The sequence below is a fragment of the Halichoerus grypus genome, chromosome 3, assembly GCF_964656455.1.
Source record: "Halichoerus grypus chromosome 3, mHalGry1.hap1.1, whole genome shotgun sequence".
In the NCBI taxonomy this organism is placed as follows: Eukaryota; Metazoa; Chordata; class Mammalia; order Carnivora; family Phocidae; genus Halichoerus; species Halichoerus grypus.
In genome coordinates, this window is record NC_135714.1 from 203,281,212 (window position 1) to 203,303,987 (window position 22,776).

General features: G+C 37.3%; 1 long non-coding RNA gene across 2 annotated transcripts in view; it reads left to right on the forward strand.

Annotated features, from left to right (window-relative positions):
• LOC118532788 (uncharacterized) overlaps nt 1-22,776 on the forward strand; it is a 957,805-nt gene that overhangs the window by 794,009 nt on the left and 141,020 nt on the right. Inside the window, exon 5 of one of the 2 annotated variants that reach the window (XR_013446217.1) lies at nt 1,197-2,878. The exons of the other annotated variant lie outside the window; for it this stretch is intronic. This is a non-coding gene — a long non-coding RNA (uncharacterized LOC118532788). Of the gene's footprint in view, nt 1-1,196; nt 2,879-22,776 lie in introns of those variants that run through there. 2 annotated transcript variants of the gene reach the window in all.

Here is a 22,776-nt window from a genome sequence, read left to right on the forward strand (position 1 = left end):
TTGATTTCTAACCTCATCCATTTGTTTTGTTATATCTTTCTTTTTTGTTCTGGCTTCTTCTATGAACAGTGTATTTGTGAAAGCCATTACACTTTTGCATGGATAATCCCCGATTATTTACTGCCAGTATAATGATGATGAACATTCAATTTGGTTATAGTTCATGGTTATTTTGAACGACATTATCAACATTTCTTTTGGGCATTTATGAGTGGAATGGCCGTCATCTGATCAAATATTCAGAATGAGGACATACTGTCTAAAATTTCCCTGCATAGTTTTACCAGTTTACACCTCCACTGACATTCTCTGACTCTGCTGGTTGCTCCACATCCTGACCAAGATTTGTTTCCAATTTCTTTTCTTAAATGTCACAGTTCTGGTGAGTTTGTAGTGATATCTAATTTGGATTTTAATTTAATTTCCCAGATGATTAATGATTTGAAGCACTTTTTCATGTCTTCATGATCATTGGGATGTTGTGTGTATACCTACACACATGGATGTGTACATGTCATATCTGCATAAGTTTCTAGGAGATTAACTTTTTCTATTATTGTTATTGTTTTACAAGAGTAATGTATATATTTCAAATACTACTCTTTTCCCTTATGTGTATTAGACATATTTTCTCTTTTTAGTGGCCTTTTCATTCTTTCAATAGTGTCCTCTGTTCTGTGACTGAAACCCACCTGGTATTAATGAATTATTTGTTATATGTGGTTGAAATGTTTTGCTAATATTTGTTCATGCTTTTCATACTGATGTTCATCAGCAACTTGGCCTATAGTTTTCATTTCTACAATGTAATTGTTAGATTTCAGCAGCAGGATTGGTTCATTCTCATAAAGTAGTTTGAAAAATAATTACTCTTCTATTTTCCAGAAAAGTTTGTGTAAAAGGGGTATTATGTCTTCCTTAAATAGTTTGAAGAATTTACCAGTGAAGTCACAAGGCCTGTAGAAGTTAAAGTGCTTTGTCCATTTCAAAGATTATTGGGATACTTAGTTCTTATATTTGTTACTATGTCTGTTTTCTTTGTTTTGTTTTGTTTTTTCCTCTAGGAATATGTCTACAACTAAATTTGAAAATCTTGTAACATAAATATAATTGATAACCTCATCTTGTTTTATATTTATTTATTTATTTATTTATTTATTTATTTATTTTTAAGATTTTACTTATTTATTTGACAGAGAGAGAGCATGAGCATGCAGAGGGAGAAGGAGAAGCAGTTTCCCCGCTGAGCAGGGAGTCTGATGTGGGACTCGATCCCAGGACCCTGGGATCATGACCTGAGCTGAAGGCAGATGCTTAACCGACTGAGCCACCCAGGTGCCCCTCTCCTCTTATTTAAATGTCTATAAGATACACTATATTAACAGAATTTTGATGAGTTTTCTTATTTTTTATTGATCATTATAGACTTTATTACTTATTTTTAAGAAATTATCTTTTACTGTTACCTTTCTTTTTTACATTTGTTTTCTGTTTAATAAATTTATTCTTATATATGTTATTTACCTCCTTCTACTGTTTTTGAATTTAAGTTACTATTTTTCCCAAATTCCTGGGAAAAAACTTTAGTGGTCTAAAATACTTTCAAGACTAAATCTATTCTTTCACAAAATTTTAGCTACATTCCACCAGTAAATTTAGGCCAAATCCTAATAATCATTTTAGTTAAAATGCTCTCCATATATATTTTGAGTTATTTGTTAACCACTGTGTTATTTAGCGGTTTGTGTCTTAATTTCTAAATGATGATTTACTAATTACATTTTTATTACTGATTTCTAGTTTATTTGCACTGTGGTCAAATAGCATGCTGTTTTCATCCAATATTGGAAATTTTCTGGGACTTGATTTATTCCCCAAGATATGGTTCATTTTGGAAAATGATTCATTTCATATCAAAACAAGTTATACTTATGTCGAGTGCAGTGGTATCTTTAAGTTAATCAAGTCATGTGTATTTTTCAATTGTCAAAATTCTTGCTCCACTTATTTTTCCCCTATTTTTTCTTTCTATTACAAAGAAAAAGATGTGAACTCCTTCCCATCTCATTGTGACTTTCTGTATTTTTCTTTTTAGTTTGTCTTATTTTGCTTTATGTAATACTATATCACAGTTGCACACAAATATGGAAATATTATGTCTAGTGTATTACTTTTGTATTATTATAAAATGTCCCTGTTTATTTCTGTTAATACTTTGTGTTTTACAGTCTAATTTGCATAACATTATTATAGCCAGACCAGCTTTATTTTCATTAGAGATTACAATGATTTTATTTTATTTTCAACATTTCTGTCTCTCTATATTTAAGATGTGTCATTTTAAAAAAGCATAAAGTGGAGCATGTTTTTTAAATTAAATCATTATTAAAGGCTTTATCATATAGTATATTGAGTTAATTTACTTTTAATGTAATTATTGATATATTTGGGTTTAAATACATCATCAAATGGATAAAGTAGGTATGGTATATAAATACAATGGAATACTACTCAGCCATCAAAAATAATGAAATCTTGCCATTTGCAACAATGTGGATAGAACTAGAGTGTATTATGCTAAGCAAAACAAGTCAGTCAGAGAAAGGCAAATGCTTCTTGATTTCACTCACATGTGGAATTTAAGGAGCAAAACATGAATATAGGGGAAAGGGGAAAAAAAGAAATGGAGGCAAACCGTAAGAGACTATTAACTATAGAGAACAAACTGATGGTTGCTGAAGGGAGGAGAATGGGTATGGGCTAGATCGGGGATGGGCATTTAGGAGGGCACTTGTTGTGATGAGTACTGGGTGTTGTATGTAAGTGATGAATCACTAAATTCTAGTTCTGAAACTAATATTACCCTATATGTTAACTAACTGGAGTTTAAATATAAACTTGAAATAACAACAAAAAATAAAAATAAATAAAAACAAATACGTCATCAAAATTTTGTTTTGTATATGTTCTACCCATATTTTTTGCATTATTGATTCCTTCTGCATTTGTCAATTATTTTCTCTCTTTCTTATGTATCACATTTTTATGATTCTTTTTGTCATTGTCCTTGACAGTAATCATTGACTTATTATATCCAGCATAAGTTAGTACTTTTTCACACCTTGATCACTAGAATTAGTTTACCGAGCTCTAGAAAGGATCTAATTATAAAATATAGGCTTTTCTATGATTCACCTTCAGACAATCATATTTCCCATAAATCTCAACAGTAATATTTCATGTATTTTTGTGGAATGAAGTTCATAAAAGAAAGACATGCAAACACAAAGCAGAAAAACATAAATAAAACAGCATGTTGTGATCTTAATTTCAGTGTATTTAAGCACTATATCAAGCCAGATGATTAAATATAAACCCCTATTAAGAATAATCAGGAGGTAGTGGGAGGAGAAAGATGGCAGAGGAGTAGGAGACCTGGATTTCGTCTGGTCCCAGGAATTCAGCTGGATAGGGATCAAACCATTCTGAACACCTATGAACTCAACAGGAGGTCAAAGAAAAGAATAGCAGCAACTCTCTGCACAGAAAAGTGGCCACTTTCTGGAAGATAGGATGTGCGGAGAAGTGAATCTGAGGCGATATTCGGGAGGATAGACGGCGGGGGAAGGGGCCTCCGACGGCTGCTTCTGGCAAGTGATAGAGCCCCGGAGCACAAAATTGGAACTTTTAGAAGTCGGGTCCGCTGAGAGACATCACTCCAGTGGTTAAGCAGGGGGTGGAACCCTCATGGGACAGTGTGGTGTCAGGACCCTCGGGGTCCCAGAAAGACCAGGGGTGCCTGAGTGTGGCAGAGCTCCCAGGTATCAGAGCGGGGAAACTTGCTGCAGAGACGGATCTGAGGTGCAGGCTCTCAGCTCGGGGTTGCCATAAACTGTGATCCACAGCACAGTCGGGCCACTGCTCCCCCAGCAGGAATCCAACAAGCGGCAGATCCGGGGAGACTCACCTTCCTCCCCCGGGAGGAGTGGCAAGGGAGTGCACCACAGGGATCTGTTGGGTTTGGAGACTCCACACGGGGTCAGGTGCCAGAGATAGAAATGCTCGGTCACAGGCCGGGTGAGCATGGAGTGCCGCCTGAGACCAGGGAGATGGGAGTGATTGACTGCTTTTCTCTGGGGGTGCACTGAGGAGTGGGGCCCTGAGTTCTTGGCTCCTCTGGGGCGGATAATGGGAGGCCACCATTTTCACTCTCGTCCTCCAAAGTCCTGAAGCCGAACGGAAAGCTTGCAGGGAACAAAAGCTCCCGAGAGCAAACCCGAGCAGATTATTTAGCCTGGCCCCAGGCAAGGGCGGGGCAATTCCGCCTCTGGCAAAGACATTTGAGAACCACGGCAACAGGTCCCTTCCCCAGAAGATCAGCAAGAACAGCCAACCAAGACCAAGTTTACCGATCAATGAGAATGGCAGAACTCCAGCATTAGGAGAATACAGCACATAGAATTCATGGCTTTTTTCCCATGATTCTTTAGTCTTTCAAAGTTAATTTTTTTAATTTTCTTTTTTCTTTTTCTATTTTTTTTAATTTTTCTTTTTCCCTTTTTCAACCAACATCTTATCAATCCTCCTTTAAAAAAAAATTATTTTTCATTTGTAGAGTCATATTCTATCCCTTCATAGTAGTTACCCTTACTTTTGGTATATATATATATATATATATATATATATATATATATATATATATATATAAGTTGTTCTCTCTTTAAAATTTTGGGATACAGTTTCTTCTAACAGACCAAAATATACCCTAAATCTCTAGTGTATGGCTTTGTTCTAGTCTCCTGCCTGATCACATTCTCTCCATTTTATTTTTTATAAATCATCTTTCTTTTTTCAACCAACTTCTTACCTTACCAATTCCTTTTATAAAATCTTTTATAATTTTCATCTTTACAGTCATATTCCATCCCTTCCTCATATTTACCCTTATTTTTATAAATATATAAGTTTTTCTCTCTTTAAAATTTTGTGAGGCACTTTCTTCTAACAGACCAAAATGTGCCCAAAATCTAGTGTGTGGCACTGATCTATGCACCAGCCTGATCATATTTGATCGTATTCTGTTTTTTTGTTTGTTTGTTTGTTTTGTTTTGTTTCGTTTTGTTTTATCTTTTTCTTTTTCTTTTGTTTCCTTTTTTCTTTCTTTCCCTTTCTTTTCCCCCAGATTCAGCTCTCTTCTGATTTGTTTAGTGTATATTGTTCTGGGGTCATTGTTACCCTGTTAGTATTTTGTTCTCACAGTCATCTATTCTCCTCTGGACAAAATGACAAGACGGAAAAAATCACCTCAACAAAAAGAACAAGAGGCAGTATGACTGCCAGGGACCTAATCAATATGGACATTAGTAAGATGTCGGAACTAGAGTTCAGAATGATGACTTTAAAGATATTAGCGGGGCTTGAAAAAAGCATGGAAGATATTAGAGAAGCCCTTTCTGGAGAAATAAAAGAACTAAAATCTAACCATGTCGAAATCAAAAAGGCTACTAATAAGGTGCAATCAAAAATGGAGGCTCTAATTGCTAGGATAAATGAGGCAGAAGAGAGAATTAGTGATACAGAAGACCAAATGATGGAAAATAAAGAAGGTGAGAAAAAAGAGAGAAACAACTACTGGATCATGAGGGCAGAATTTGAGAGATAAACAATACCATAAAACAAAACAACATTAGAATAATTGGGATCCCAGAGGAAGAAGAAAGAGAGAGAGGGGCAGAAGGTCTATTGGAGCAAATTAGAGAACTTGCCTAATTTGGGGAAGGAAACAGGCATCAAAATCCAGGAGGCACAGAGAACACCCCTCAAAATCAATAAAAATAGGTCAATACCCCGACATCTAATAGTAAAACTTACGAGTCTCAGAGACAAAGACAAAATCCTGAAAGCAGCTCGGGAGAAGAGATTTGTAACCTACAATGGTAAAAACATTAGACTGCCAACAGACTTATCCATAGAGACATGGCAGGCCAGAAAGGACTGGCATGATATATTCAGAGCACTGAATGAGAAAAATATGCAGCCAAGAATACAATATCCAGCTAGGATGTAACTGAAAATAGGAGAGATAAAAAGCTTCCAGGAAAAACAAAAACTAAAGGAATTTGCAAACACAAAAGCAGCCCTACAAGATATCTTGAAAGGGGTCCTCTAAGCAAAGAGAGAGCCTAAAAGCAACATAGGCCATAAAGGAACACAGACAATATACAGTAACAGTCACCTTACAGGCAATACAATAGCACTAAATTCATATCTTTCAACAGTTACCCTGAATGTAAATGGGCTAAATACCCCAATCAAAAGACACAGGCTATCTGATTGTATAAAAAAAAAAAAAAAAAAAAAAACAAGACCCATTGATATGCTGTCTGCAAGAGACTCATTTTAGACCCAAAGAGACCCCTAGATTGAAAGTGAGGGGGTGGGAAACAATTTACCATGCTTATGGACACCAAAAGAAAGCTGGGGTGGCAATCCTTATATCAGACAAATTAGATTTTAAACCAAAGACTATAATAAGAGATGAGGACGGACACTATATCTTACTTAAAGGGTCTATCCAATGAGAAGATCTTACAATTGTAAATATCTATGCCCCTAACATGAGAGCAGCCAATTATATAAGGCAATTAAGCAAAAGCAAAGAAACACATCAACAACAATACAATAATAGTGGGGGACTTTAACACCCCCCTCACTGAAATGGACAGATCATCTAAGCAAAAGATCAACAAGGAACTAAAGACTTTAAATGACACACTGGACCAGATAGACTTCACAGATATATTCAGCACATTCCATCCCAAAGCAATGGAATACACATTCTTCTCTAGTGCCCATGGTACATTTCCAGAATAGATCACATCCTGGGTCACAAATCAGGTCTCAACCAGTACCAAAAGATTGGGATCATTCCTTGCATGTTTTCAGACCACAATGCTTTGAAACTAGAACTCAATCACAAGAGTAAAGGCAGAAAGAACTCAAGTACATGGAGGCTAAAGAGCATCCTACTAAAGAATGAATGGCAACCAGGAAATTAAAGAAGAATTAAAAAAATTCATCAAAACCAATGAAAATGAAAACACAACTGTTCGAAATCTTTGGGATGCAGTAAAGACAGTCCTAAGGGGAAAGTATATAGCAATACAAGCCTTTCTCAAGAAACAAGAAAGGTCTCAAATACACAACCTAACCCTACACCTAAAGGAGCTGGAGAAAGAAGAGCAAATAAAGCCTAAACCCAACAGGAGAAGTGAAATAATAAAGATCAGAGCAGAAATCAATGAAATAGAAACCAAATGAACAGTAGAACAGATCAATGAAACTAGGAGCTGGTTCTTTGAAAGAATTAACAAGATTGATAAACCCCTGGCCAGACTTATCAAGAAGAAAAGAGAAATGGCCCAAATAAATAAAATCATGAATGAAAGAAGAGAGATCACAACCAACACCAAAGAAATGCAAACAATTATAAGAACATATTATGAGCAACTATATGCCAGCAAATTAGGTAACTGGAAGAAATGGATGCATTCCTAGAGATGTATCAACTACCAAAACTGAACCAGGAAGAAATAGACAACCTGACAGACGTATGACCACTAAGGAAATTGAAGCAGTCATCAAAAATCTCCCAACACACAAAAGCCCAGGGCCAGATGGCTTCCCAGGGGAATTCTACCAAACATTTAAAGAAGAATGAATACCTATTCTTCTGAAACTGTTCCAAAAAATAGAAATGGAAGGAAAACTTCCAAACTCATTTTATGAGGCCACCATTACCTTGATCCCCAAAGCAGACAAAGACCCCATCAAAAAGGAGAATTACAGACCAACATCCTTGATGAAAATGGATGCAAAAATTCTCACCAAAATACTAGCCAATAGGATCCAACAGTACATTAAAAGGATTATTCACCATGACCAAGTGGGTTTTATCCCTGGGCTGTAAGGTTGGTTCAACATACGCAAATCAATCAATGTGACACAATACATTAATAAAAGAAAGAAACATATGATCCTCTCAATAGATGCAGAAAAAGCATTTGACAAAGTACAGCATCCTTTCTTGATCAAAACTCTTCAGAGTATAGGGATAGAGGGTACATACCTCAATATCATAAAGCCCTCTATGAAAAACCCACAGCGAATATCATTCTCAATGGGGAAAAACTGAGAACTTTCCCCCTAAGGTCAGGAACACAGCAGGGATGTCCAGTATCACCACTGCTATTTAACATAGTATTAGAAGTCCTAGCCACAGCAATCAGACAACAAGAAGAAGTAAAAGACATCCAAATCAGTAAAAAAGAAGTCAAACTCTCACTGTTTGCAGATGATATGATACTTTATGTGGAAAACCCAAAAGACTCCACCCCAAAACTGCTAGAACTCATACAGGAATTCAGTAAAGTGACAGGATATAAAATCAATGCACAGAAATCAGTGGCATTCCTATACACCAACAACAAGACAGAAGAAAGAGAAATTAAAGAGTCTATCCCATTTACAATTGCACCCAAAACCATAAGATACCTAGGAATAAATCTAACCAAAGGGCGCCTGGGTGGTTCAGTTGGTTGAGCGACTGCCTTCGGCTCGGGTCATGATCCTGGAGTCCCTGGATCGAGTCCCGCATCGGGCTCCCTGCTCAGCGGGGAGCCTGCTTCTCCCTCTGACCCTCCCCCCCGTGTGCTCTCTCTCTCATTCTGTCTCAAATAAATAAATAAAATCTTTGAAAAAAAAAAAAAAATCTAACCAAAGAGACAAAGTATCTGTACTCAGAAAACTATAAAATACTCATGAAAGAATTTGAGGGAGACACAAAGAAATGGAAAAATGTTCCATGCTCATGGATTGGAAGTACAAATATTGTGAAGATGGCAATGCTACCTAGAGCAATCTACACATTCAATGCAATCCCCATCAAAATACCATCCACTTTTTTTCAAAGAAATGGAAGAAATAATCCTAAAATTTGTATGGAATGAGAAAAGACCCCGAATAGCCAGAGGAATGTTGAAAAAGAAAAGCAAAGCTGGTGGCATCACAATTCCGGACTTCCAGCTCTACTACAAAGCTGTCATCATCAAGACAGTACGGTACTGGCACAAAAACAGACACATAGATCAATGGAATGGAATAGAGAGCCCTGAAATGGACCCTCAACTCTATGGTCAACTAATCTTTGACAAAGCAGGAAAGAATGTCCAATGGCAAAAAGACAGTCTCTTCAACAAATGGTGTTGGGAAAATTGGACAGCCACATGCAGAAGAATAAAACTGGACCATTTCCTTACACCACACACAAAAATAGGCTCAAAATGGTTGAAAGACCTAAATGTGAGAGAGAAGTCCACCAAAATCCTAAAGGAGAACACAGGCAGCAACCTCTTCAACCACAGCCGCAGCAACTTCTTCCTAGAAACATCGCCAAAGGCAAGGGAAGCAAGGGCAAAAATGAACTATTGGACCTCATCAGTTTAAAAAGCTTTTGCACAAAAAAGAAACAGTCAACAAAACCAAAAGACAACCGACAGAATGGGAGAAGATATTTGCAAATGACATATCATATAAAGGGCTTGTATCCAAAATCTGTAAAGAACTTATCAAACTCAACATCCAAAGAACAAGTGATCCAATCAAGAAATGGGCAGAAGACATGAACAGACATTTTTCCAAAGAAGACATCCAAATGGCCAACAGACACATGAAAAAGTGCTCAGCATCACTCGACATCAGGGAAATCCAAATCAAAACCTCAATGAGCTATTACCTCACACCAGTCAGAATGGCTAAAATTAACAAGTCAGGAAACGACAGATGTTGGCAGGGATGAGGAGAAAGGGGAACCCTCCTACACTGTTGGTGGGAATGCAAGATGGTGCAGCCACTCTGGAAAACAGCATGGAGGTTCCTCAGAAAGTTGAAAATAGAGCTACCATACGACCCAGCAATTGCACTACTGGGTATTTACCCTAAAGATACAAATATAGGGATCTGAAGGAGTACGTGCACCACGATGTTTATAGCAGCAATGTCCACAATAGCCAAAGTATGGAAAGAGCCAACAGATGAATGGATGAAGAAGATGTGGTATATATATATATATATATATATATATATATATATAGAATGGAATATTATGCAGCCATCAAATGGAATGAAATTTTGCCATTTGCAACGACGTGGCTGGAACTGGAGGGTATTATGCTGAGTGAAATAAGTCAATCAGAGAAAGACATGTATCATATGACCTCACTGATATGAGGAATTCTTAATCTCAGGATACCAACTGAGGGTTGCTGGGGTGGTGGGGTGTGGGATGGATGGGGTGGCTGGGTGATAGACATTGGTGAGGGTATGTGCTATGGTGAACATTGTGAATTGTGTAAGACTGTTGAATCACAGACCTGTGCCTCTGAAACAAATAATACATTGTATGTTTAAAAAAAAAAAAAGAAGAAAGCAGGAAGGGAAAAATGAAGGGGGGAAATCGGAGGGGAGATGATTGGACTATGAGACTATGCACTCTGAGAGACTATGGACTCTGAGAAACAAACTGAGGGTTCTAGAGGGGAGGGGGGTGGGGGGTGGGTTAGCCTGGTGATGGGTATTAAAGAGGTCAGGTACTGAATGGAGCACCGGGTGTTATACGCAAACAATGAATCATGGAACGCTACATCAAAAGCTGATGATATGATGTATGGTGATTAAGATAACATAATAAAATTAAGTTAAGAAAAATAATAATCAGAAGGACATAGTTGATCTCTAAAGACATTTAATGCTAAACTGTTCCTAATTCTTTTCAGACTTTTGAAAAGGTATATGTTTTATGTGACTGTTTTTCTGCTACGTAGATCTAAAATACGTTTAAGAAATCCTTTTTTAATTTCCTTTATAAATTTTGTTTTAAGATCAAGTCTGAATTCTTTTCAGGTTTCATCCTTTAACACAAAATCCCCAGCATCACACTTTTCTTCTGGTCTTTTTTCCTTTACTATGATTCCCATTGCACAAAATGGATGTTGTGTCTGCCATTATTTCCCTTAGGCTGCTGTTGGATTTATAAACATTCTGATAATTGTGTTCAGTAATCATTTGCAATGCCTGATCAGTTGTATTGATTTTCTCCTTGTGTACAGATTCCCCATCAGCAGTGCATTTGTGAATCCCAGTTTAATGTGCTCTTACTGCTTATCACTGATTTCAAAAGCATCATGGTCAGTACTGAATTTATCTTTTTTTTTTTCAATTTCATCAAGCTGGTTGGTATTTTTGTATAAAAATATTTAGAAATTATGAATTTTTTAGGAAGGAAAATAAATGAGCATTTAGATATAGGGTATATGGTTTTCAGTGAGGCTTCAAGTGAGTTCCTACCTAAGAGTAATTAACCTATTTTGATGAAATTTAGGGAAGCTGGAGAGAGACTAACCCTTACAGAAACGTTTTAAAGGAACATACTATGGACCATATGTGTATTTATTTATTAACATAAGAATCTATTGGACAATTATAAGTATCCAAAGAAGAACAGCAGAATGTCTTAGCCAATGTGGGTCTTATTTCTCTGGGCAGGCAAGCAAACAATGAATGTAATATGACAAAGTTCTCTAATTATGCATGAATGAATTGAAGAATTGAAGAGGTCTTTACTACATGGCTGCTCATGGATGACATAAGATATGAGATATCATAATTATTGGTTTTAAGTTGAATATTTAAATGACTACAATCTCATTTCATCTCAATCCTGGTAGTATTTTTTAAACAACAATATTTCAATACATAGTGTTTTTGATTGGATCAAGGGCAAAACTTTTAAGAACTTTTATGACTCCGATCTTGCATGGAGTTTTATCTCTTAGTTTGTCATTGTTTCCCCAAAAGTGCTCTATACATCAGTCACATACTGTCTCTGCATCCTGTAGATTCACTGAAATCTTTGCATGGAGCACTGGGTGTTATGCACAAACAATGAATCATGGAACACTATATCTAAAACTAATGATGTAATGTATGGGGATTAACATAACAATAAAAAATTAAAAAAAAAAAAGAACATACAGGGGCACCTGGGTGGCTCAGTCGTTGAGCGTCTGCCTTCAGCTCGGGTCATGGTCCCAGGGTCCTGGGATCGAGCCCCGCATCGGGCTCCCTGCTCATTGGGAAGCCTGCTTCTCCCTCTCCCACTCCCCCTGATTAAAAAAAAAAAAAAAAAAAGAACATACAAGTCAATAACAGATAAAATCTGATTTAAAAATGAAAAAAAAAATGAAATCTTTGTAATATTGTGGTTTTCTTGAATCATTCTATTTCTTGGATATTTCTCACATCTCTTTAGATACGTGTTGGGCTTTCTTTAACGCCCTAATCCAGCCAGCAGCTAACCCAGCGGACCAGAGTGTCACTGTGTAGATTCAATTCTAGATTTATAAGCAGAACCACAAAATGCAGTCCAACACAATCAAATACTTAAATGTGGTTTTATATTATCTGAAACCTGTGTTATATTAAAAAAGTATGTCTCCTCAGTACATGTAAGCTCATGATGGACGGAGAGCCATTTTTTGCGCTCATGCATTATTACTACAAGAACCAAGATCTTAAGAAAACCGCTAAGTATTTTTAAGTGATGGCTGTCTAAGGAATTCAAAATCCCTGCAACTTTGGGAGTTAGGAACTATGAAGGGTCTGATTGTTCACCATTCTTACGAAGTAAGAACTTAGTCTGCCTGAATTCCATGGGTCTGGGAAGAAGACAGGAGACTTCTGAGTCAGAAGCAAGGGACTATTAGTCCCAGAAGAACAGTGGACACATGGTGTCTATTCACAGACTTCTGGGTTCCTTATGGTCCAGTCTTTTTTTTTCTCTCCCACTGTGTCCAGTATCAGAGCTCCCCACTATGTCTCAGCACTGCTGTCCACATCTGTCTTCTCAAAATTAAAAATAAAATCCAGGTCTTCATTATTTGTGGCCCCAAATATCACACAAGCCTCTCTAGCTGATCTCTCTGAATTAAGTCCTTCTTCTTTAATTCTATATATGCCTGGCAATAAACTTTCTAGAGCACTGAAGTTATAATGAAGCTTCCTTATTTAAGTAAAAAAAAAAAAAGAAAGAAAGAAAGAAAGAAAAAGGCAAAACAAACTTTCGTTTCCCATTAAAGAAAACCCAAACTCCTATAGTGCCTTTTAAGGTGTCCTGTAGATGGGTTCAATGAATTTTTCTAGTTTCAATCAGGAATTGCTTCGCTTTACTACCTGTATACCTTTACTATTCATTGGTTTTTGCCCCAATTTGCTATTTTCTGTTATAGTTGCTACCAGTATTTGGTAAATATTCAGGATGCCTAGTGTTTCCATCATGTTTTCATCAGAAAAATGTCATAATTTTGTTTGGATCAAAATTCAAATTTGGTCATGGATTTAAAATTATTAAGGTGTGAATTTTCTTTTAGTGCTTTCTTATTTTTGAAGGTAATACTACCTTATTTTTTTTTGTAACAGACTCTGTATTTAAGCAATAGTCTATCCATGTTTCTCCTTTCTTTGAATTGTCTGTTTTATCATATTTAACAATAAGAAAATATTTAAGATTTTTATACATTAAGTTCAATAAATACTTGCTACTAAACAATATTTTTTCAGTTGAAAATACACTGATTTTAGTATCTATAGTATAGTATTCTACTATTTATAGTAGAAAACACTTTTATCAGTTAACTCCAAAGTATTATTTATGCCACGTATTTTTATCTTCCTTTATAAATTCATTCTGATACAGTTATATCCCAATCCTGATATATTTATTGAAATTTTATGGAGATCTGAGGACTCTCCATGGTGTATTTTTAACGTTTTGTGAGATCCAGTTAATGATGAGTGGTGTGGGCAATGTCTGTTGAATGAAAATCTTCTTGAATGTTAACACTACACAATGGCATTCTCTAGAATACAACAAGGCTATATGATTCTTTGGGGGCTATAATGATTTAGAAGAGCCACTTACTATAATTCCCTAATGTGTTATATCCAAGCTACTGAAAATGGTGAAGAACTGACATTTGTCTGCAAGACCTTGCCATAATGAACATATTCCAAAAGCCTCAGGTGAAGAATGTGGGACAGAAAGAGTCTGCTTATGGCTGTCTATATAATTTAATACAGCCACATGAATGAGTAGCAAAATTAGCATTTATGAAAGCTTTATTAGTTATGGAATTCTTAAAATATTGTACAAATATAATAACATTTCAAATGGTGGTAAAATATGTTTTATTTTAATATATTAGAAAAATGCTTCTCAGATATATATGTTGAAAAAAATGCCATGCATGCAATTAAATAACATGCCATTAGTTAATCTAGCTGCTTATAATTACAGCTATTTCTCCCAAAAGAAAAATATGTCAGCACTTTATTTTCACTACAAATGAATACAATAAAGTGAAAGTTAAATCAATATGTATTCTTTGTAAACAGTAAAATGAAGATCATTTTGTAATATCTTAAATGTGAGTTTTTTAAGACAACTAGTAACAGTTAAATCTAAATATATTTTTGAATAGAGGATTTTTGGTGTGAAAGTAAACATAATAATCTATACAGAAAAAAATTAATCTGTGCAGTTCTCCGTATTTCCTCAACCCATATTGCCATAAAATTAGAAATCGGTTTTGTTAAAACTTAAGCAATTTTCAGAATATTTTAAAGTATTAGTATCTGCAGTCCTAATCTCTGAATCTATACTTTGGAATTACATTGGTGCGCTGACCCAATCAGCCTAGAGCCTGAAATGTATTTGATCTGATGTAAAATGATGGAGGTTTTCTGTGTGAGGTGGGAAATTGGCTCCAATGTTCTCATCTCACGTATAAGTTAAAGAGAATTGGAAAGAGCTTTAATATAATTCAAATTGGTTACATAAGTGATGTGTATTTTCTTTTTCTTGACTTTTTATAAAAGTCACATTTAAATTCACCTTACTCCTACTCTCTCATCAGGCTAAATGATACTTGAGCTCGAGATCTTCACATCACCAGGAAGTATGTGGAGGGTTCAAGGATTTCAGGGCTGATGGAGGAAAACTTCATGACCACTAGGTGGCAGTAGCTCATGCGAGCTGTATTGACGCAGCTTTGACAGGTTTGCAGGGAGGGGGGTGTCTCTCACAGCCGGTGGTGCCTGTCCTGTGGCTACTCTCGGAGAACAACATCCAAAAAAGAAGGAGGGTAGGGGAGCTCCTGGGGAAGAGGGGTATTGGAGATGTCCTTCAGCATCATGCCAGAGCTCAGGGTCACAGGTCTGAAGGACAACAGTGGCTTGCGGTCTGCATAACCACAGAACCTAGTAGGTGCGCAGGAAGTTTTGCAAAGTATACAGAATAGACAGTTCTAAGTGGCTAAATATCTGCTTCCCTGGGCTATGTTTCACACAGTTGGGCAGGTAAAAATTTAAGTTTGGTGTGATCAGGATTTTGAGCTAAAGGGTTTTTGCCTGTTGTGCAGAAGCAGGTATAATGTAGGGACCAGTATGCAGAGACCATCTCTGGCGCGTTTACGCAAGACTGCCTGGCTCAAAGCATGGCACGGGGGGCAGGTAGGTGTCTGCTGGAAATACACGGTCAGGTCATTTTGCACAATGAAATAATTGTGTATGCCTGTAATGACAAGCCAACTTTATTTCATTTATGGAAGGTAAGACAAACCAAGATTAAATCTCGTCAGATTGATCTTCATAAAGGCTCCCTTAGAGCAGGATTATGCACTGGAAACAAGCATCTCTTCCTATCACTCCTTCAGAAATCACATGTATTTATTTCTGTTTGTTCAGTAGTATTGAAATTTCTTTATATAAGGGATTTGTATTTCCTCTCTATTTTATCAAAAGAGATTATAGATGTACCAGAATATCCATTTTACTTTTATACTTGTTTCAAATGCATTAGTTCAGTTGACCCTTAACAGCCATAAAGAAACATTGCATTGAATGCTGCCTAGTGTGGTGTCTTTAGCACCAAGGATGGCTTCCTGTCTGGGAGGGTAATTACTGAAGCAATTGGCAAGGAAAGGAGTCAGAATATGAACGACAGTGTTGAGACTGAATGCTATAGCAAGTATTTGGTAAAATTGCAGTCCCAGTAAATTCCAAGGCCCTCTCCTTATCACCTAAGTTTTTGGCTTTGGGATAGAAATCAGAAAACAAAAAGTGTAGGACATTGTGGTAAGCGGACTGCTTTTGGATGCTTTCAGCCAGGAACTAAAAGAAAATTAAGGTTAGACAAATATTACCAAGTTTGTAGACTTTAGGCAGAGGAAATTTTTTAATAGAGCTGTATTCTATTTCATCTTTGCTTTCGATGTAAGATATTAAGTGTGCAGCAATTTAGGGGCTGCCAGGCTTAGAAAAATCAACTACTTCTGTACGTCAAACAACGGGGAGACCTATGTCAATCCGATTCCTCCCCAGCCTTGGGCTGTGAATCTAAATGAGAAGATGGGAGTGAGCCCAGCAGCACAGAGGTCTATTTCGTTCTCTCCTCCACATCTGTCCTCACGCTTTCTCTGCCCGGCTCTGTGCCCTGCAACTGTCACCCCCACGGATGGCATCACCACCATCACCTTGCCCTCTGGCCTCCACGTAACCAGTGTGAAGAAACAGGAGAATGCAGGGCAAGAGAAGAGAGAGGCAGGGGTGTTTCCTCTCCATCCCTGTCCACATCTTCCTAAGTCTCTTAGAACCTCTTCTGTTGACTTGCTGAGTTTGCCAACAGTTTCCAACTGCAGCCCTAGCACCAGGCATCCTCCTGGATCGCCAGAGGACATGTGCCATCACGTTGAGGGCAAATAGAACATGCCGGTCACATAGGCCTGTGTGGAAAGATAGCAGGCAGAAATACTGCCACCAAACACATCGTGGTCCCTTGTCCCTTCTGTCCCTGCCTTCCTGACTTTTAAAAATTATTTTAGGGGTACCTGGCTGGCTCAGTGGGTGGAGCATGTGACTTTTGATCTCAGGGCTGTGATTTCCAGCCCCACATTGGGTGTGAAGATTACTTAAAAAAATAAAATCTCTAAAAACAGTTATTTTACTGTCTTTTTAGATATCTATTTTATCTATTAACTTTCTAACTAGAACTCTGTATATTTTTGGTAGTCACTCTACGGATAATGATATGGATTCTTAATTTTCAGAGTCTACTGAGAGTTACTATTTCACTGCTACACATAAAGTAGGAGGATTTTCAACACTAAAGGTTTGTGTCCTCCCTGTTGTGGCCAAGCTATATTAGTTACACATGGCACATCTATATACATTATAATCTCCATAATGCAGTGTCAGAATGTCTGCTTAAATCATGGTGTATACGCTAAAGAACTTAAGAGAAAAAATGATCTGATGTATTTGCCTTTATATTTATATACCCAGTTCTCGTCCCTTCTGGTGCATCCAACATTCTTTCCCTTCAGTCAGAAGAACAGCCTTTAGAGCTTCTTACATCAAAGGGTTGCTGGAAGTAAATTCTCTGTTTCTCAGTTTTCATTTACTGAATGTGCTTTATTTTGCCTTCATTCTGGAATGATATTTTTCTATGTAAATAGAATTCTGTGTTGGCAGCTTTTATTTTGTATTTCTTTCAGGACTTTAAAGTTAATGTTCTATTGTTTCTGATGAGAAATCAGCACTCATTCAAATAGTTCCCCTCTATGTAACATGTTGTTTGTTTCCAGCAAGAGCCATGATTTTCATTTCATGCTTGGTTTTCAGCATTCTGACTATGAGATGCCTGAGTCAGGTTTTCTATTTATCCTACTTGCAGTTTAGTTATTGTCTTGAACCTTACAATTTATGTCACTCCCCAAATTTGGGTGATAGTTAGACATTATTTCTTCCATACTGTTGCCACTTCTTCATTCTTCTCTCCTTCTGGGGCCCTAATAGTCATTTTAGACCTTTGGATATTGTCACAGATGTCCTTGAGACTCTGTTACGTTTTAAAATCATTTTTCTTTATGTTCTTCAAAGGATTTTTTTTTTGTTAAGCTATTTTCAAATATGTCCCATTTGCTATTAAGCACATACAGCATAATTTTTTAATTTAATTTAATTTAATTTAATTTTAAAGATTTTATTTATTTATTTGAGAGAGAGAGAGAGAGCATGCACAGGGGAGGGGCAAAGGGAGAGAGAGAGAAACCCAAGCAGACTCCACGCATGTGACTTTGGTAATAATAACTACTGAAAAATCCTTTTCTGCTTATTCCAATAACTGAGCTATCTTGGGGTTGTTCTGAAAATGGATCAGATTTTCCCATTATTTCCTGTCTTGTGTAATTTTGGATTATATTCTTCATATTGTGAGTGATACATTGTAAAGACTTTTAATTATATCGTGTGTTTCTTGGGAGTACTGGTATTTTATTGTAGCTTGTGGTTAACTTGATACTTGATTACACTCAGATAGCAAATTCTGGATCTTCTGTGCTGCATGGCAGCTGAAATTTCCATTAAGTTACCTTACCTTTAGCAGAGCACTCATGTAGGTCTGTTTATTAGTATATTAGTTATCCCTTGCTGTATAACACATAATCTCAGTTTGGCAGCTAGAAACAACAGACAGTAACTCACATGATTTGCAGGGTAGGAATCTGAGAGTAACTTAGCTGTGTGATTGGATCGGAGTCTCTTGTGAGGCCGCCCGCTGGGTCTGTGCTAATCTGAGACTTGACGGGCTCGGACAGACCTCTAGCCTTAACCTCATATCCTTTGTGGTGTCTTTCCATCCAGTTCCTCATAATGCAGCTCGCTTCCCCGAAGCTAGTGATCCAAATGAGAGAGAAAACCTGACAGAAGCTTTGCTTGTTTTTTTGGTTTTTGTATCCATCTCAGAAATGATATACCACCATGTCTGCCATATGCTATTGACCACCAGACTAATCTTGATCCAGTCTGGGAGGGGAGCACAAAAGGATGTGAATAGCAGGTGTTTGTGATCAACAGGGGCCATCTTGGAGGCTGGTCACCACCTCTTGTCTGTCCTCTCTCTTCTAACATTTCCTGTGCGTCCCCCAAGAAGACTTGTTCCTTCTCATGACCCTCAAAAGTCTCATCCTATTTACAATACCAAGTCAGATTCTGTAAGATTTTCATCTAAATCAGATCTGGATCAGGACATCCCTTGGGTGTGGTTCCTTAAGTCCAGATTCCAGAGTACTGGGTTTCTCAGACTTCCCCCTCTTCACAGACCAAACAATGATGATGCAGCCACTGTGCAATTACTGCTGGTGTTCCTGTTCGGAGAGTGGGAAGGGAATGGAATTTCACACAGATCTTGGTTTCAAATTCTCACTTTTACATTTACTTTTTCTTTGACTTGGGGAAACTTTGATTACCATAGTTAATCCTGTTAGCTACCCTGTGAAGCAGATATTAATACCTCCATCTGATTTGGGAGAAAAAGGGTTCATACAGTTAATTGTATGAAGCAGATCTGTTTATTCATCATTTTCCATTCCTGTCTTCCTCTGTTGTTTTCCACCCTGTCCTGTGCCCCCAATTCAGGGGATGGGTCGGGTGCACATACTGCTTCATTTGGGCTCCTTTGACTTCAGACTTTCTGTTGACTTCAGCCCATGGGAAATAATAGCAGGAGCACAGAGGCTTAGTAAAAGGAGAGTTTGGGGCATTCTTTTCCCCTCTCTTTCCAAAAGTATTACCTTCATTCTGAATACTGTCCTTCCAGAATTCCACATGACCTTTGTCTCCAGTACACCTGTTCAGTCTACTTGACCCTGTGACAGAGGGTAGTGATGTCTTCCTCCTGCTACTGGTCCCCGAGAACAATACATCATGATTCCCTGCACTCTGCCCACCTCTGAAAATGGCCTCTTGATTACATTTTCTTTAAAATCCTAATTTAGGATTTGTTCTGGTTCTTAAAAGGATCCTGAATGATAAGCTTTTCCTTTTATTTTCCATTAAACAATATCCTGGTATAGCATTTATAATATTTATTATAAATATATTATGTTTTATATATATTTATGTTATATATAAAATATATGCATTATATATAATAAAATATATTGTATTATATATGAAAAATATATGCAATATATATTATACTAAGTATATATGGTATATAATAAACATATATATATATAACTTATATATATGTGCATACAGGTACAAAACTGTGTGTGTATATATGTATACATGCATGTGTATATGTTTGTATATATACACTCACACATCTACATATTTATTTATTTATTTATTTATTTTTAAAGATTTTTATTTATTTATTTGAGAGAGAGAGAGAATGAGAAAGAGAGAGCAGAAGAAGGGGGAGGGTCAGAGGGAGAAGCAGACTCCCTGCTGAGCAGGGAGCCTGATGCCGGACTCGATCCCAGGACTCCAGGATCATGACCTGAGCCGAAGGCAGTCGCTTAACCAACTGAGCCACCCAGGTGCCCCAACATCTACATATTTAAAGAGGAAGGCTTTCGGGGTGCCTGGGTGGCTCTGTCGTTGAGCGTCTGCCTTCGGCTCAGGTCGTGATTCCAGGGTCCTGGGATAGAGCCCCACATTGGGCCCCCTGCTCAGTGGGAAGCCTGCTTCTCCCTCTGCCACTCCCCCTGCTTGTGTTTCCTCTCTCGCTGTGTCTCTCTCTGTCAAATAAATAAATAAATAATCTTAAAAAAAAAAAAAAAAAAAAAAAAAAACCTTAATAAAGAGGAAGACTTTCAAGAGAAGATAATTAAACATATGGAACTATCTTAGTGAAAAAGCATTTCAAGCCTCCAGAGACAAGGATGGGCAGCTTCAGAGCAGGCTGTAATAGAAGCTGTTTCATTAGCAACTGAGCACAGCCCCTAATATATCGCTAATCATTTCTTCATATTTTGTTTTTTGTTTTTTGTTTTTTTCTGATGTTAAAATGATCTTCAAGATACAAGAGTAGTAGGTACCAAGCCCATCCTGGCATAGAGGAATATTTATAAAGGCCCAACAATATAAAGGTGAGAGAACTATCACAACTGCCTCAAGTGAGACAATGAGCACTTGTCTGCTCTGATAAGAAAAAGAAAGACTTCCCTTTTAAGGACGAAGCCTGCTTCTACCGTTCCCCTGTGATGCTCAGAGTTCTAGAATGGCTCGGATGAACCTGATGCTACAAACAGCCATTTACATACTATTTTTTCCTCTAGCAGCTGGTAGGTGGAATTTTGATGAGCTAGCTCAGGTAGGCTGTTCAGAAGACCGAAACACATCCCTTGATCTGCGGGAGTGACAGGTGCAGCCGACTTCTGCTGTGCTTATTACTGGCTGCCTAAAGTAAGTGATAAATAAAGGAGAGCAGGATGGGAGGTTTTTCATTATAAGCTGGTCTTTCAGTCATGAGGGGTGTTTCTCACACTCATTGTCCTATTTCTTAATCGGTTCCAATTATGATTCAGACAGTGTTGACTGGAGCAATTCCTTAATCTCCTTGAGCCTCATTTTATTCTCTATAACCTGATAGGTTGAGAAGCGTGACAAATAAAAGACAATTCATAAAAGGAAAATTCCACCTTCCTTGCTTCATGCACACTCTTTGAAGTAATAATTCCCATCTCTCAGGGTTAATATTAGGACTAAATGAGATGACAAATATAATATGGCTAGATATGTAGTAGATACTCAACATATGTTAGTATACATTTTTGCAATTTAATGAATGTGTAAAGCCATAATATACTGAGCCCTAGGCTAGAAGCTGGAGAGAAAAACTGACGGAGATTAGATGATAGATAGATAGATAGATAGATAGATAGATAGATAGATAGATAGATAGATGATAGACTGGAGGATATGCACATATATAATGAACATATGAGCACACTTCTTTAAATTTATGTATATAAGAATGTTAAATAGGAGTTTTCCTGTTTTTATCGTGTTGAGTCTAAGACCCCAAACTAAAAACAATAAGAACTTAAAACACTCGTTTTCTAAGGAAAAAACATTCAAGCTACCAAACCATCTCCTAGAGGAAGAGCTGAGAGGTGGCAGAAGTTGGTCACCATTCCTATCTCTTCCCCAATATATACAGAAATGAAAATGGAGAAGAGAGGGACAGCTGTGTGACCTTGTATTTTACTCCCTGTCCTTTGTAAAAGACATACTCACCATATAAACTTAAGAGACCAAAAAGTCTCCTCAGTTGGGACTGGGCATGCAGGCAAGGGGTCGCTGGAGTCTCTTCTTAGGCAGCTCATCATACAGATGATATTCACATTCCCAACATGGTGCTGCTTCCATGGTAACAAGGACTAGAGAGCTTTTGAGAGAGCTAGGCATAATCTCCTGAGGAATTGGGAGGGTATGTGCACAAGAGATGGGTGCCCACTTCGATCCAGAGATGTCAGAAGACATGAGGTTGCGGATAATGTCTAAAAAGGGTCTTGGTAAAATAATGAGATACCCCTGAATATCTATAGAATGGCCCAAATCAGGAACACTGACAGCACCAAATGCTGGTGAGGATGTGGAGCAACAGGAACTCTCACTCACTGATGGTGGGAATGCAAAATGGTGCAGGCACTTTGGAAGACAGTTGGGTAGTTTCTTACAAAATAAAAAAAAAATACTCTTACCCTATGATACAGTAATTGTACTCCTTGGTATTTACCTAAAAGAAATGAAAATTTATGTCCACACAAAAACCTGTATGTGGATGTTTATAACAGCTTTATTCATAATTCCCCA